Below are 16,854 nucleotides of genomic sequence, written 5' to 3' on the forward strand. Positions count from 1 at the left end.
GGGTAATGGGTTACTTTGACATCTGGCAATGCTGCTTGCTCTCTTCCAGATCAGCTGAGCTCCTGTCACCTAGAGTCTTTACTACATTTTATGCACCATCATACTTCTTTCACCCAAGTTACATACCAGGAAATAAACACATGTGATTCTGTCCCAAATGCATACCGCCCACTACCTGTCCACTTGGCTTCCTAAGTACTGCATGTACTAAATACATCATTTCCTCTTAAACACATCAGGAATAACTTAATTTAAGCCCAGTCTTCAACTTATACCACCTGGGACCCTGAAAAGAGATATTAACCATCAGCCAGAATTATCTACAAATCTTGTTTCCTTTACTACAGCTACGGTAACAAAAATCAAAATGCAAAACCCACCGTTCACCCTTCCACCTACCCAAATCACTGCATTCAGATAAAGTCTTAGCTTATCACTATGCTTTTGACATTTTTACCCTTCCATAACTTATCCATTTCTTTCAATTACTTTATCCTCCAGAAGCACTAAAATTTTTCCATAACTGTAGTGTATTTTTAAAATTATATTTATTTGCTTATTTAATTTTACCTTCATGGCTAGACTCAGACTACCCCATTGCTTGGAATATTTAACTGCCTCTTTACCCTAAATAAATCATTTTATATATAAGGTCCAACAGGAAAACTTCCATTATTTCCTTTGTGTAAAGCAAGCCAGAGTGATCACCAGCAAGATACTCTCGGTGCAAACTAGAACTTTCCGGCAGGAGGATCGGCAGGATCACGTGAGGGACCCAAGGTGCACAGGAAGGCTTAGAGAGATTGGAGGAAATGCCAGCAGCTACCAGAAAGTGAAATGAGCAAGAAATAGAGTTTTCCTGAAGCCTCTGGAGGAAATGCGGGCCCACCAACACCCTCAAATATATTTCAAACTTCCAGCATCCACAATTGTGGGAGAATAAATTTCTGTTGTTCTAAGCCAGCATGTTAGTGGTAATTTGCTACAATGGCAAAGGGAAAATAAGACAGATATCTTGGCCAAATTCCACCAAATACTTGATTTTGTATAGCCAGTAGGCTAACTCTTATATATTAAAATGGTTGGAAAAAATCAAATGAAGAATAGTATGCTGAGACATATGAAAATTGAATGAAATTCAAATTGCTGTCATAAATTAAGTTTTATTGGAACACCTCCACACTCACTCATATATTGTCTACGGCTGCTTTTGCATTTAGCAACGGAGCTGGATGGTTGTCATGGGGACTGCACGGTGTGCAAAGCTGAAAATACTTGTTATCTGCTACTTAACAGAACATGGTTGTTGTCCCCTGCACCGGGTTCTTGTATAATTACCATTGACTTCGTCTCCTACATTAAATTGTGAACTCCTTGTAGAACAGGACATTACACAGTCTATGTCAAACACATATATAAAGACTCAATGAAAATTTTAACTTTTTGCTGTCTCTTAACTGTAAAACATTGCATAACAGGTATGCATGCACTATAGTTTTTCCTAATTTTAAGGCCTTGCTATTTTCATTTTTCATACATGATAGAGTGATAGAATTAAAAGTGATAAAATTATTTGAGTAAATATTTAATATTATGATACCATAGTGATCAAAATTTGTGCAATAGATGAATTTGGGGATTATTAAAACTGATACCATGTTCATAATGATAAAATAAATAAAAACGAAAAATAAATATGGGAGATCTTTAAAAGACAACATCAGTAAGAAAAGTGGCATTGGTTCCATATGTTAAGCTATTTATTAAAGCTATAAATATATTATTTTTAAAGATCAAAAATTTCAATAAAATACTGATTTCACATTTGAATTGAGGATAACTGTTAAATATTTAGACTTTCAAATGTGGAGAAACACATACTAATTAAAGATAAAAGAGCATAAAATGTTGGCCGACATACAATATTGGGACTCTATACCTGATTGAAGAGTTTAAAGTCTACATTCTTATGTTATACATGCTTTATTGCTAATTGGCTTTTCCTATATCACAAACTTGTAATTGGTAGTTACTGAAGTACATATTCTCAAATGTCGTGAAACCCTAGAGGACGCTGAGTGAAAAAACTTTCTCATAAGATAAAGCTCTTTCTGAAGTCAGCACCAAGCCAACCTTTGTACTTTATCAGCTTATGAAGTTTAAAGGTTATGCTAATGCAAAATGCGTATTCACTTTTATAAAAGACTTCTGGAGAGAAAAAAATAAAAAAAAACCTCTGCTCCGTCAGAAGAATGATGAGGAACTTAAAAACTTTAAATTAATATTGTCTTAGTAGTTCCTGAGTTTGAAATTAACATTGAGCTATTGAATTCAGAGAACTGTAAGAATAAGTTTGTTGTTCATGTGCTCAAAAGCAAAGTGTGCTGTGCAAAACTCCATAAAGGAATATGTGCTGAATTTTTATTTTTTAATGTATTACCTCCTTTTACGAGAGCACAAAGTTTTTCTTATTCTTGGAGAATGAATTATATTTACACTTGAGGGGGCTTGGGACATTTTCTTCCCTGAGTCAAGACAATTTGCTCAAGAACAATGAGAAGTTGACTTTTTTTTTTTTCCCAGAGAAGTTGACTCTGGATGAATATAACCCAAGACTAGAGAAGGCAATAGGGATGGTCCTCTGTTTATTTTTCGTGTGGCACTTCCCATATTCCTTCTTATGTTATTCTATCATATTGTATTAACTCAGTTAATTTATACAAAACCAAGTCTGTGTATTCATTTCTAAAGAAACAGGTATGATGTACCTTTTATGCTGCTAACCAGCTCTAAGGAAACTGTTTCTTATAAATAAGGCTACAGCTTCCTATGGAGACAGACACAGAACAAACAGAATAGAAAGCAGTTTTTATGAAAATTATAAATATTTGTAAGTTTTGAAAATGTACAGAACTATGTAATCCAATGGTTCAATGTTACTTAAGTGTTACTGAAAATGAGACACCTGATTCCTATCCCAGCCAGACCAGTAGGAGCTACAGGGTTAGAGATAAGATATACAAAATCTGACCTTCAGATTCCTCAGTGAATTCTCAGGCCACTTTACAAACTGAAGATACCAGTTCCTACCTCGCAGTGTAATTATTTGGATTAAAATTAAATAAGCTCTTAGATCACTGTCATATGAATTCAAGATTTTATTTAGATGGAAAATAATAATCGTACGATTATATTTTTTCTTTTTTGGATGGGTAGAAAATTATCAACTTTTTTTTTGCCTACCCTGTTGTACCCTACAGAAAATTATATCACCAAACTTAGATTAAACAAACTCATATACACCATTTTGTATCTTTAGTAATAATTGCTGATTAATATTAAATACCAACTGAATACCAATACTGAATACCAATAGTCGACACAAAATGTTACATTAAGGATGATAATATTTTTAACTGAACTAACTTGGCTTCCCAGGGCATCATTTTATGAAAATAAAACGTATGGTGAAAGTTTCAAACTTTCCTACTACAAAAATAAAAATAAAATGAGGTACTCTCCTTTTGGTCATGGAAAAGCACTCAGCCGCTGTCCCCGTGCTGCTATTATATTGTTATATAGATGCTGATTAAAATATGTGTCACTATATGATTGATTTTATATACAAAATTGAAAACAAAATTTTGAAAATCATCAAAGACTCAAGAAAATTTAATATATATTTTTCTTTAACTTATAAATGGTTTTAATATATGAATTCCGAAATCCATTTTTGGATTAACCATCTGATAGAAAATTCTCATTATCTTCTCAAATATTTCTTTTCTCTCAAATCTATTTTGATATAAGAATTAGGCTCATAAATTCCTCTAGGTAGACATCTAATTACTTGTCAGTTTCTTGTTCTACCATTAACACTACTTTCTACCGAAGTGAAACACATCTGCAAGCACTGAATGTCAAGGAATTTTAATAATTAACATACAACTTAGCTATACAAAGGTTTAGCAACTGTCATTTTAAAAGCTGCCGATTTCAATCTCCTTACATAAAAGTTTTCCCAACTTTGGGAGCTGATAGAATCGATCATATTAAATCTGTAACAGGTTGGCTTTTTCAAATTCCCTATTGTATTTTTAAGGTCATGCTGGAAAGCAAGTAATGAATGGGGCTCCCAGAAGTTTCTCTACAAGGATAACTGTTGTCAACACCCTTCAACCAAAGACCACGTGGAGCACTTAACACATATCGGTTAATTACTCTTTGCTGTAAGGGTGAATGCTTTCTATAGGGAACTGCCTGACCTCCGGGAAACCGGGTCTTACGAGGAAACTATTACAGGATTTGGAATCTGGTTGGTTGAAAGTCTAAGAAATCAGGAATTCCTTTGAGATAGGACGATGTCAGAAAGCAGTCACAATTTTATGATTGGGTAAAAAAGCAGCTGTTACTTGTTTAGTGAGAAAGTGGGACATTTGTTATTCTGTGGGTTGCACAGTGACCTACCTTCTGTTTTTTTTGCCTAGGCACATATATAGGGTGGCCTTGTTTGTCTCATTTGATCACAGCCTTAGATTCTGTCTGTGGGTGTGAGATTGTTATGTGTAACAGAGTCACATGGCTTAGCTCTGAGGACCAGGTCAGACTCTGATCTTCACAACTGCTCTTTGTTCTTGGTTTTGTTATGTTTTGTTCTCTCTTTATGAGGAATACAGGATAATGATTAAGAAAAATGTCTATAAGAGTAGCTCTGGATCATGTTATATATTTCAATTATTAATTTTTAATTATCAGATTTAAAAAAATCAATAATTCCTCCCTGATGCTTCAAATAACTTGAGAATGCTTTTCAAAAATGAAACGAGATAAATTAATAAGAGACAGATGTCACTTGAATTAGATTTTCCTGGCAGCAAAGACAGAAATCAAAGTAAAATCAATTATATTTTTTCATTATATAAGGGAGAGAAATAACCTTTTGCTGGTCATCTTCTGCTTTTCCCTCCAGAACGATTCTTTATCCTTGTCCACCTCCTTCTGTCCCCAGAAAGCATGCTGGATTGTCACTCTCTGTCCTCCAGGTAAAATCTGCCAAGGGGTTTCCCAGAGAGAGGTCAGGAGGAAAGGCGGGGTGAGGTGAGGGTATTTATGTTGCCATTGTTTTCCCCATATGGACCAGGAACCCCTCCTAATAGATTGCCTTCCTCACGTGCTCTTTTTTCTGAGTTCCTATACCTGCTTCCACCCTCGGCCCCTTTCAGCCTCCATTTTCACCAACTCCAGGGTATACACTATTTGCGGTTTTCCTCTGTCTTGCTTCTTCCTGTGTATTTATTATGTTCATTAAACTCTCTTAAAGTGTTCCATTTCAGATTGGTAGCTATTTTCTGCTATTATGCAGTTTGTTACACAAAATATCTCTATAAAACATGGCAAACGGCAGGTCTCATATTGATTTTAATCGACTGGTAATGCACGTGTATTTATTAGGTCTTTAGCAACATTTTCAACAATCAATATGGAAGATGCATGTGCCTGCCAAATTGATATTTTGAACTGATTTCTTATCCTTAAATGTCTATTCTTTAAAATGTATACTGGCACAGAGAGTAGAATGTGTCTTCAACTTCGTCTGGAACAATTATGGGAATTATGTTAAATATTTCTCAAATAACAGATTCTATTTTACCTGTGTATCATGAATAACTTACTATGCATCCCAGTTTGCCTGAAAGAGTCCTAGTTTGTACCTTGCCCTTTGCACCTCCAGCCTAACATTGTCAAATACGTGTCAATTTTGGCAAAAGATTTTCTTTATATTTGCAATAGAACGAGTGGGGTGGATTTTGCTATAGCCCCCGTTTTCACTTGCAGTTTTAAACATGGTGTCATCTATTAGCGGATGAGATGCACATGCAATAAAAATACTCTCATCATAATACATCATTAAACCTGAAGCAAAGGAGCAAATACCTGTTCTTTCCTTTACTGACCTTGCCCAGAGCGTCATCTATGACATCTCTGTGCATGGCCCACTGCGGGGTGCTCGCTAATGAGCACCCTGCACTCAAACACCGGCCACCAGGGGGAGCTGTTCCCCCTAGTTGATGGGCGACCTAGGAAGCTTGATGCTACCTCATCAGGGACTTGTGTTCAGCTTTGTACTGGAACATCAGAAGAAAAGAGCTGCAAGGTCTCTCGTCCTTGGGGTCATTGGGAAACCAGGCACATGAGAGGCTCTGTGCATGAGGAATTTGTGCAAGAAATATAAGTGGAGCATCAGCATCAGTATATAGAAGGCATTGAGAATAGTCCAAAGGTTTATAAGAGTGGTTTTGTCTTCTCATACATAACGTGGCTCAAAATACTTTTATTTAATTGTGCTTTTTTTTTTTTTGGCAATAATCACTGTTTTGTCAGCAACATTTCAAAAAGTTAAATTGAAAGAAACGATGGAAATTAATGGAACACTGAAGTGGAGGTTTTCACTTCAGATATTTTTCATGATCTGCAAATGGAAACAAAATGTTTGAGAAAGTTCTCATTCATTCTAGGGGCTGCACTGATAATCCTGAAAGATGAATACCAAGTAACTAAACTAGTTAAGAAAAGTCAGCATCTACCTCAAAAGCACAACTTATATGAAGAAAAGATGCCCAAAGGTGGTGAGTTCACATGTACGGTTGCAGAGAAGGTGCATTTCTTCCTCTGTGACCCGTGCCTTTTCACCACATCACAGTAACTGCTTTGCTGCATTCGTATTGCTCATTTTCCAGGTTTCCTCTCACATGTACGCAAAGTGAAGCAGTAACTGTTAGTGCATTGGCTTTATAATCAGAAAACCTACACAAATAGTAAAATGATTTCAGTTTTATATCAATAGTATCAGAGACATCAGAGTAAAAATCAGGGAGGACATTAATGTTCTGAATTCATCGTCTGATTTATGAAATCAAGGTGAGGTTTTGAAAGTTCATTTATCAAAGCTGAAAATATACATTATCATGAACGTGTTTTACCTTCAGTTAACATTTTAATAATGTGTAAGTTATGTGTTTTGCAGTGCTGATATGAATACAAATCTTAATACAGCACAGTATAGTGCATTTAAAAATATCCCAACAACCTAGATTCTTGTTAAATTGAGAAAGCTATGGGGAAGAGACGCCTGTAAAATTGGTTGCAAAGTGCCCTTCATTCAGATTTACATCCAAGGGATGGTTATTCTATTATAGAATTTAAAAATAGAAGCTATAGTCCTCAAATTGTATGTGTGTATGACTTATAAATTACCCATGCACACATATACTCTACAAATACCACATACCTAAGTCACATGTGTGTGTACATCTGTTCACACACATCGACATGTAAACGTGGATGAAAATTAATGTGCGAAAGCCACTGACAAGAAAAACAGCAGGGCGTAGCTGGTGTGAGACTAACCTGAAGCTGAAAAGGACTCCAAAAGAGGAATGAAATATTTAAACATCACCGCAGGCATTTAGAAAACAACAAAGGCTGTTGGAACCAGTGGGTCAAAATCCTAGAGGGAGGGCGAGGCCTCGATGAGCCCCTGCCTTCCTGCTGCTTTTTCCTTTTCGGCTTTTAGCGGATTCTAGGAGCAAGACATAGGCCACCGGAGAGTAGCAACCCTGTACTTGTAGCACTTCCTGGGCTAAGAAAGCAATCCCGAAAATTTATGTCTTCCAAACCACAAAGAATGCAGGGCAATATCCTAGGAGAAAAGAAAACCACAGAGAAATGACCCAGACATTCTGAGTACAGTATTGCTGTAAGACAGTCTTCACTTTTTACGCTACTCAAACCCAGGTGATGACTGGGGAAAAAGAAAGCCGAAAACAGGTGCGCAGAACCTAAAAATCTAAGCAGACATTCAATAGTCGCCCAGTTCTGAGGAAAGGAACCCGACACTCAGGGGCCACCCCAGTCAAGGGCCCTTTGTAAACTCCCCAGGCTCTCAGGTAGGAAATAGGAAAGGCTGAAGCTCTAGGTGTTCGCTCGGATCTGGGAAGGCCCACATTCAGCTGGCTCATGGACATTTGTCGTCCATATGATGGAGGAAAGAAGTAAATCTTCTGCGGAAGAAACGAATGTCCGGGTACTCTATAATCTTTTATATATGACTTTGGAGAATTTAATTAACAATCAAAAGGCATGACCAGCAAGAGGACCAAATGACCAAAAATCAGTAGAAACGAGTAAGATAATAATCCATACCCGCAACTAATGCAGCTACTGGGGTCATCAGACAGAACTGAAAATTACTATGACTTAGATATTCAAGGATATTGTCAAAAAGAGAATTTTAGCAAAGTAAACATGAAATAAGTCAAATGGAAATTTCAGAACTGAACAGTGCAGTAATAATTTAAGAATATAATTGATTTACTTAAAAATAGAAGATAGCCGAAAAAGAGCAGCCATACTAGAAAGTTAGATCAAGATAAGCTGTCTGGATTGATTCACTAAAATGGATTTAAAATACACAACATATTTTAAGAGACATAGAGTTCCTGTTGACTGGATTTAATCAAGACCTAGGAGAGGAGGAGAAAAACAAAGGATGAGAACCAATAAAGTTATTATAAAAAAAATAACGGACAATAGACATTCTTTAAAACTTATGAGGACTTGAAATAAGTCTACAACTTCAAGGAGATATTTGTAAAAAGAAAAAAAGAAAAAGAAAAAAAAAGAGATTGATAGTTAATTTCCAAACAGGAATAGTGGAAATAAGAAAACACTGAAATTTTGTCAAAAGTACTAAAAGCAAATAACTGCCAAATGAGAATGTTTTAATCAAAAAACATCTTCCAAAAATGAAGGTAATAAAAACCCTTTAGACAAAACAAAAACAGAGAGAAAGTAATGACCAGCAAAACTTCACCAAAAGAAATTTTAAAGGTATGTTAATTTCTCTACAAAGAAAGAACATGAGTCCAGGTAGAAATGTGGAATACAGGGAGTAATGAAAAGAAAAAGAGATGGTAAATACATGGATAAATTTAAACAATAATTAGAACAATAATAACATTAGCCAAAAACAGCAATACTGATGTCTTATGAGGTCTAAAATATATGCAGAAATGAAATACACAAGAAAAAGAGTATTAAAGACCGAACATAAGTATATAGAAAAAGATACAAGGTCATTGAACTTTTAGAGAATGAAAACATAATAATTTAATGTAGAATTTTAAAAATCAAGGACAGAAATTATAAGATATAGATAGTCATTAAATACAAATAAAATATGTGTCAACTAATAAGCCAACAGAGAGGGAAACATAAATATTATATATTTGATTATTCCATAAACGAAAAATATTCTATAAGATGAGTACTATATCATGTTATGATTTATTTTACATTTTCTCTTTTGGCAGGGGGAAAACATAAAATAAGTGGTATATTTAAATCATAATTTCTGTAATTGTATAATATGCAAATTGATTAAATATTACAATTAAAAGCCAAGATTGTCAAATTAATTAGAAAATAAAATAAAACCTAACCACATGCTTGCTTAACAGAAAGCGATATTAAGCAGAAGGAGAATGGTTGAAAGGCAAAAGATAGAAGCAACTAGACTATTAGCACAGCAACTAAAAGGAGCTGGTATAGCTTATTAATATGAGACAATGGAGACTTCAAAAAAAGAGCCATTTCTAGAGGTAAAGAGAAAGATATAATGCTAAGAAAAACTCAGTCATGTGTAACAATCTTTTTGTGGTAAAGTCTTAACATTTTTTTAATGTTTATTTTATTTTTGTGTGAGAGAGAGAAAGAGAGAGAGAGAGGGAGAGAGAGAGAGAGCACAAGCAGAGGAGGAGCAGAGAGAGAGGGAGACACAGAATCCAAAGCAGGCTCCAGGCTCTGAGCCGTCAGCACAGAGCCCGATGCACAGAGCCGATGGGGGGCTGAAACCCATGAACCATGAAATCATGACCTGAGCAGAAATCCGAGGCTTAACCGACTGAGCCACCCAGGCATCCCTCACTTGTAACAATCTTACCATTGTTTGAATTCAATAGAATCTAAAAATATTTAAAGCATAAACTGCAAAATAACTTAAGATACAAACATCTCTCTGGGCGCCTGGGTGGCCCGATTAGTACAGTGTTCAACTTTGGGTCAGGCCATGACCTCACTGCTCAAGAGTTTAATCCCTGTGGGGCTCTCTGTTTTCAGCACAGAGCCCACTTGGGGTCCTCTGATCCTCTGTATTTCTCTGCCCCTCGCCCACAGGCACTGTCTTTTCTCTCAAAAATAAACATTGAAATGGAAAGATAAAGAAATCTTTCAAATGTGGTTGGTCATTTTAATTCACCTATTCATTAACTGACAGAACAAGAAAACAAAAGAAAACCCTACAAGTATATAAAGACTTAAACAATAATCAGCAAGCACGAACTAATTGACATTTATATAATATGATGCCCAACATTCTTCCTAAGTTCATGTCAAAAATTTAAAAAATCATGGCCATGTTATTTCAAAGATTTGAATTCATATAAAATATGGACTTAATCATATTTATTAATATAATAAAGAATTAACAACACCCCCCAATATTTTAAAAATCAAACCAAGCTATATATAAAACAAGTGAGTAAAAAATAATAATTCAAGTTAGGAATGTCAGGAACTAATAACAATAAAATCAGTTTTATTCTAGGAATGCAAACACAATTTGTCATTTGAAAATCAATCTATAACATTAAGAAAATTAAAAAGATGTGGAGCAAATCTCACATGAATATTTGTGGACAAAATAACTTTTGACAACAAATAAACACACTTTGGGGTTATAAAAACAAAAAATACGTAGTAAGCTAAGAATGGAAGGGAGCTTTCTCCTCCCACCTTGCTTATTCCCTGACTCCAAAAATGATATACGTATACATTGTGAAATAATAACCACAATCAACCTAAATACCATGTCCATCACCTCACATACTTATCATCTTCTTTCTTTTGTTAAGAACACTCGAGATGTCTCCTCGTAGCAAACTTCATGTATACAATACAGTGCTGATAACTAGTCACCTTGTCGTACATTAGGTCTCTCTTCAGGATTTATTCAACTTGCTTAACTAAAACTTTGTACTTCTTTTCCAGTATCTACCCATGAACCCCTACGCTGTCCCTAGTACTTTTCTAGTTTCTAGTGAGTTTGGTTGTCTTATGTTATTTTTATGTTTATTATTATTTTTTAAACTATTCATTTATTTTGTAGGAGAAATGAGAGTGTGAAGGGTAGAGAGAGGGAGATAGAAGATCTTCAGTGGGTTCTGTGCTAACAGCAGAGACCCTGATGTGGGGCTTGAACTCACAAACTGTGAGATCACAACCAGAGCCAAAGTCAGAGGCTTAACTGACTGAGTCATGCAGGTGCTCCATAGTTTGGTTATTTTAGATTCCCCATATCATGTAGGTCATTCAGTGTTTGTTTTTCTGTGTCTGGCTTATTTCACTTACATAATGTCCTCCAAGACCATACAGGTATTGTAAGTAGCAGGATTTCTTCTTTTTTACTGCTAAATAATATATATCTGTATCTCACATTTTCTTTCTTCATTCATTGGTTAATAGGCATTTAGGCTGTTTCATAACCTGGTTATTGCAAATTATGCTGCAATGAACATGAGGTACAGGTATCTCATTGAGATACTGACTTCATTTCTTTTAGATATATATCCAGAAGTAGTATTGCTGGATCACAAGACCATTTTATTTATTTATTTTTTTAGGCACCTCCATGGTATTATCCATTATGGCCGTACCAATTTACATTCCTACCAACAGTGTACAGGGCTTTCCTTTTCTCCATACCCTCACCAGCACTTATCATTCTTTTAAATGTTTATTTATTTATTTTGAGAGCACGAGTAGGGGAGGGGCAGAGAGAAAGAAGGAGGGAGAGAATCCCAATCAGGCTCCATGCTCACTGTGGTACCTAGGCAGGGCTTGACTTCATGACTGTGAGATCATGAATGGAACCAAAATCAAGAGGCAGATGCTTCACCAACTGAGTCATCCAGGTGCCCCTCTTCTTTTAACGGATGTGAAATAGTCTCTCACTGTGGCTGTCATTTGCATTTCCCTGGTGATCACTGTGATATTGAACACCTCTTCAAATATCCACTGGTCATCTGGATATCTTCTTTGGAGAAATGCATGCTCAAGTCCTTTACTCATTTTAATCAAGTCATTTTATTTTACTATTGAATTGTAGGATTTCCTTCTATATTTTGGGTAGTAACCTCTAATCAGATGTATGGTTTAAACCTTTTTTTTCCTCCGATTTTGCAGGTGGCCTTTTCTCTCTGTTATTTTCTTTCCTGTACTGAAGCTTTCTAGTGTGATCCATTCCCATGTGTCTATTTTTGCTTTTGTTGCTTGATATTTGCAAGACACATTGTTTTAAGCTTTATGAGAATGCCGGTCTTCTGGAGAGTATTTTTGTATCCATGCATAGTAAACCTGGAGTTGTCCATTCAGCTCATTTAAAAAAAAAAAATTGTTACAAAGAATGTAGTTGGCAAAACGCTTCCAGACACTGCACCTCAAAGTATGCTCCTGCACTGATGCCAGGGTGACCCTTCCCAGACTGCTTCCCGCCACTGACCTCATATCCATTATATTTTTCTTCCTCCCCCTTATGAAATGAAATGAATTTATCACTTTGCTCTAAAAATTACTTCCGAAAATCCCAAACAGTATCTTTGGATTTAAATGTACCTACTGGAACTAATAATGTTAAATTCAAAATGCCCGATAGCCACGATGACCACTTGATCTGGGATCGGTGTCTCTCTTCCTACCTAGAAATAATGTTCCAAGTTTACAGAAATACCATGAATCACCTTCCTCTTTATCCTACTTTTTGTCAATTGCCCATCTATATCCACACGACTTAGTCTTTTCTTTTGTATAGTTAATCCTTCTACTATCTCTTTTATTTTCTCATCTACTTTTCTTCTTTTAAAAAAAAGTCCTATATTTTATCCATCAAATCTCATGCGTGAGGGTTTTGACACCTAATCTTCCGTGACCTTTTATATTTTCTTCTGTCCTCCTAACAGAAGGGCCGTATGGAGGGGACCACACAAGGGGCTCCACTCACCATTTTCTGTGTTGGGCTCTTCATTCGTAACAGCCTCCACTTATCAGATAACCAATTCAAGTTCTACGTTTTTCTCCTTCATAAGAGCGAATCACCTTTAACATTCTATTACTTTTAGAACCAACTTGAGGTCCCCAATTTTATGTCAATTAAGAATTGAATTCTACCTCTAGCAACTATGAAACTACAATGGCTTAAACATGATAGACACTTATTCCTTTATACAAAACTTAATTCTTAATCTAGGCTTCTAGGAATGGTGTTTATGGCCTCATATTTTTAGCATTAACTTGAGCTCTTTCTATTAGCTATTTTCTGATGCAGGCAGTTTTCTTAAATGAATGAACTCATCAGGCAAAGGAGGAAAGGCAGAAAGGAATGCCTTCCCTTTTGTAATGAGACATTATTGAAATCCCATAAAACATCCAAGCTTACATATCATTGGCCAGAATTAGTTACCTGGTCAGATACAGCTGAAAGGGATATTAATAATTAACTATGTGCTTTATTCTGGGTTATACAACGCCCAAGTAAAATACCCAGATTCCTTCCAAAGAAGGAAAGAGGACATTGGTAGGCAATTAGAAATGATTGTCAAAATGTGTTACGCTGTGATACAGTTTTTCCAAGTATTTTTCTTTATTTTACTATATAATACAGACATTTGCTTCTGCACAGCTTCATAATTATTAATGAAACTGCAAACTAATCCTTTACTTTGAGATTTATGTCATAAAAGCAATGAAAACTCCTTGAGGGAAAGCATGATCTAAGAAATTTTCATTTCAAAATCTCACTTGTTTCCATGTATTCATTTTCATTATGAAATATATATATTATTTACATTTTCCATATAATTTTCCTATATAAGTTTATAATTTAATAGAGAGTTATTTTTAGAGTAAGTATTCTAGTATAAACTGTAATTTTGTAGTTTGTGTTTAAAGCTTTTACATGTTGATTCCAGAGTAGCTTAAAGAATTTTTTTTATATTTGAACACAAAATTTCTATTCAGGTACATATTTGACATGGGAAGTTTGACATTTAATATTTTTTATTTAATATTCCAAAATAGGAGACTATTTTGAGACAAAACATTTTAACATGGATTTCAGAAAGGATGTCAAACTTTCTTTTTTTTTAAGTTTTTTTTTAATGTTTTATTTATTTTTGATACAGAGAGAGACAGAGCATGAGAGGGGGAGGGTCAGAGAGAGAAGGAGACACAGAACCGAAAGCAGGCTTCAGGCTCTGAGCTAGCTGTCAGCACAGAGCCTGATGTGGGGCTCGAACCCACGAATGTGAGATCTGACCTGAGCTGAAGCCGGAGGCTTAACCAACTGAGCCACCCAGGTGCCCCAGGATGTCAAATTTTCTTACAGAAAAAAAAAAAAAATATCCAGTAGAGGACACAACGTGATATACCAACTTTGTAGCCTCCTAGATTATTTTCCCCCATTTATGATATATTGTGTGAAACTCATTTTTTCCTAACAATAAAAACAAAAGTGGTGTTTAATAGGAGATGTTAGTTGTTGAAGGGATTGATTTCATATACTGGCTTTCAAGAAAAAAATATTACAAGGATATAGAAAATTATATAGCCTACCCTAAAATTAAATCTTTCTCAAAGGAAAACACATTTGGAAGGCCCATAGCTTACAGCATTTACACTAATGCTCGTTTACCAAACTCAAGTACTTCTGATTGTTCTGCTTTCAAATGGAAAATTTCTTTCATCCATTCTTCTAGATTATATTCATGAAAGATGAAAGAACATAAGAAATGGATTAGACTACGCGATAAAAATTATGATTGCTCAGACCAAGTCTGGCCGCAATTTAGATTTTGACCATCTTGGTCAGGGTCCAATCTGAGCCTAAATAAAGACAATCCTGCACAATTAAGTATCCAGCGAAGTCCTCTTTTGAGAGGATATTAAAGGAAAATGGGTAGCAGGCTGTGAAACTGAATGTCGGATGGCATTTTGTTTATATAAATAAATCATAATGATATAATTTTACCAGTCACTGAACATTGTAAAAAACCATAGCTGATTATTGATACAGAGAACACAAGCTTTTCATTTGCAAAGATTTAAAGGACATTTATTTGGAAATCTTCAGTCAACTCAGCTATTTTTCTATGTATGTCACCATGATTTTCTCTGTGGTGTAGGAATTCATCGATTACAAATATTCAAGATTTCCCTAGGCTCGTGAACATGAATGTATTCATTTACTATTTAATTAAAATTTGACACCATGGGTCTTATAAATTTTCTCCTTTAATTAATTGGGAAATGCACAGCAAATAGAAATTTTATTGAAAATGTTTTCTTTAATATTTATTTCATGCTTCTTTGAGATTTTCGACATGAACCTGGAGAGTTGTAAAATCTATAGATGGCATTGAGCAGAAGATAACTTATTTAGCAAGATACACCTAAACTTTAACCCTCAGGTCAGCCAGATGGACACTAGTACATGGCGTCTAGCTTTGCTAAGCAAAAAATAAATTCAGTTGGCAAAAGTTGCTACCGTCCTTCCCTGTCAGCATAATTTACATTACCGGAGAAGGAAAACAAAATTGTTTGTGCCCTGTGGCATGGTGGTATTACAGTCAGCATTTTCTAATTGTACTTCTTTTGTTAGCAACACAGAGCTGCAGTTTCAGTTAATAGTCATTCTGAAGAATATTTTCTGAGGACATAACAGGAAACTTTTTTGTTTTGAAAAAACTTTAATCAGAGTTTGATAATGCCAACAGCATTACGATCTTATCTGGCAAACTGGAATTTTAAGAGGGCAAAGATTTCTTTACTGTGAGCATTTAAAATGAGAGATATATTTTAACATATAAACATATATATTTATTAACACAATAGCAAACAATATTAATATCAACATTAATATTATGTTAATTATCTATAATTGTTTATCTTAATCATATTAACTTCATATTCCCATATAATTATAATTATACTAAACTATATAATATACTATATCATTTTATAGTAGATAACTACCTATAATCATAATTATTAATCATTAATGTCTGCTATAAAATTGACATTTTATTTATTAATAAATATGTTTATGTGTTAATTAAAATGTATGATTATAATTATTGTGTGCATTTATTTTACACTTTGGATATCCATTGCCATATTGACAGTCATTTAGGTTATTTTCAAAATTTGTGTCTATAAATGATGCTGTGATATATTTGTATGTGTGTAGTCAAACTATAGAAACATGCATGAAAAGGTTATACACCAGCTTTCAAAAAGTAATCCTCTCAAGGAAAGTAGAAAGGTGTGAGAAAGGTCATAGTTGAATAGAGAAGGTCATAATTCATAGAGAAAGGTCAGTAAAATGTATTTATTCTATTAAACCTCATATCAAATGTGACAAAATGTCAATATAATTTTCTGTGGCAGGTATATAGTGCTCAAATTATTTTCTCATATTTTAAATGTATTTGAATTTAAGGAAAAGAGATAAAACAAGAATATAAAGATTATTGCAAAATGAATGTTCTAATTTTAGAACTAGTTTAAAACTGGTTTCTCCTGTCATATGTATTTATTTACACATTTTATATTTAAAAAGTTTATCTATTTATTTTGAGAGACAGAGAGTGTGTGCAAGTAGGAAGGGACAGAGAGAAAGAGAGAAGAATCCCAAGCCAACTCCACAGTCAGCGTGGAGCCTGAGAAAGGCTTGAACCCACAAAC

This window comes from Suricata suricatta, chromosome 4 (genome assembly GCF_006229205.1).
Source record: "Suricata suricatta isolate VVHF042 chromosome 4, meerkat_22Aug2017_6uvM2_HiC, whole genome shotgun sequence".
Taxonomy (NCBI): Eukaryota; Metazoa; Chordata; class Mammalia; order Carnivora; family Herpestidae; genus Suricata; species Suricata suricatta.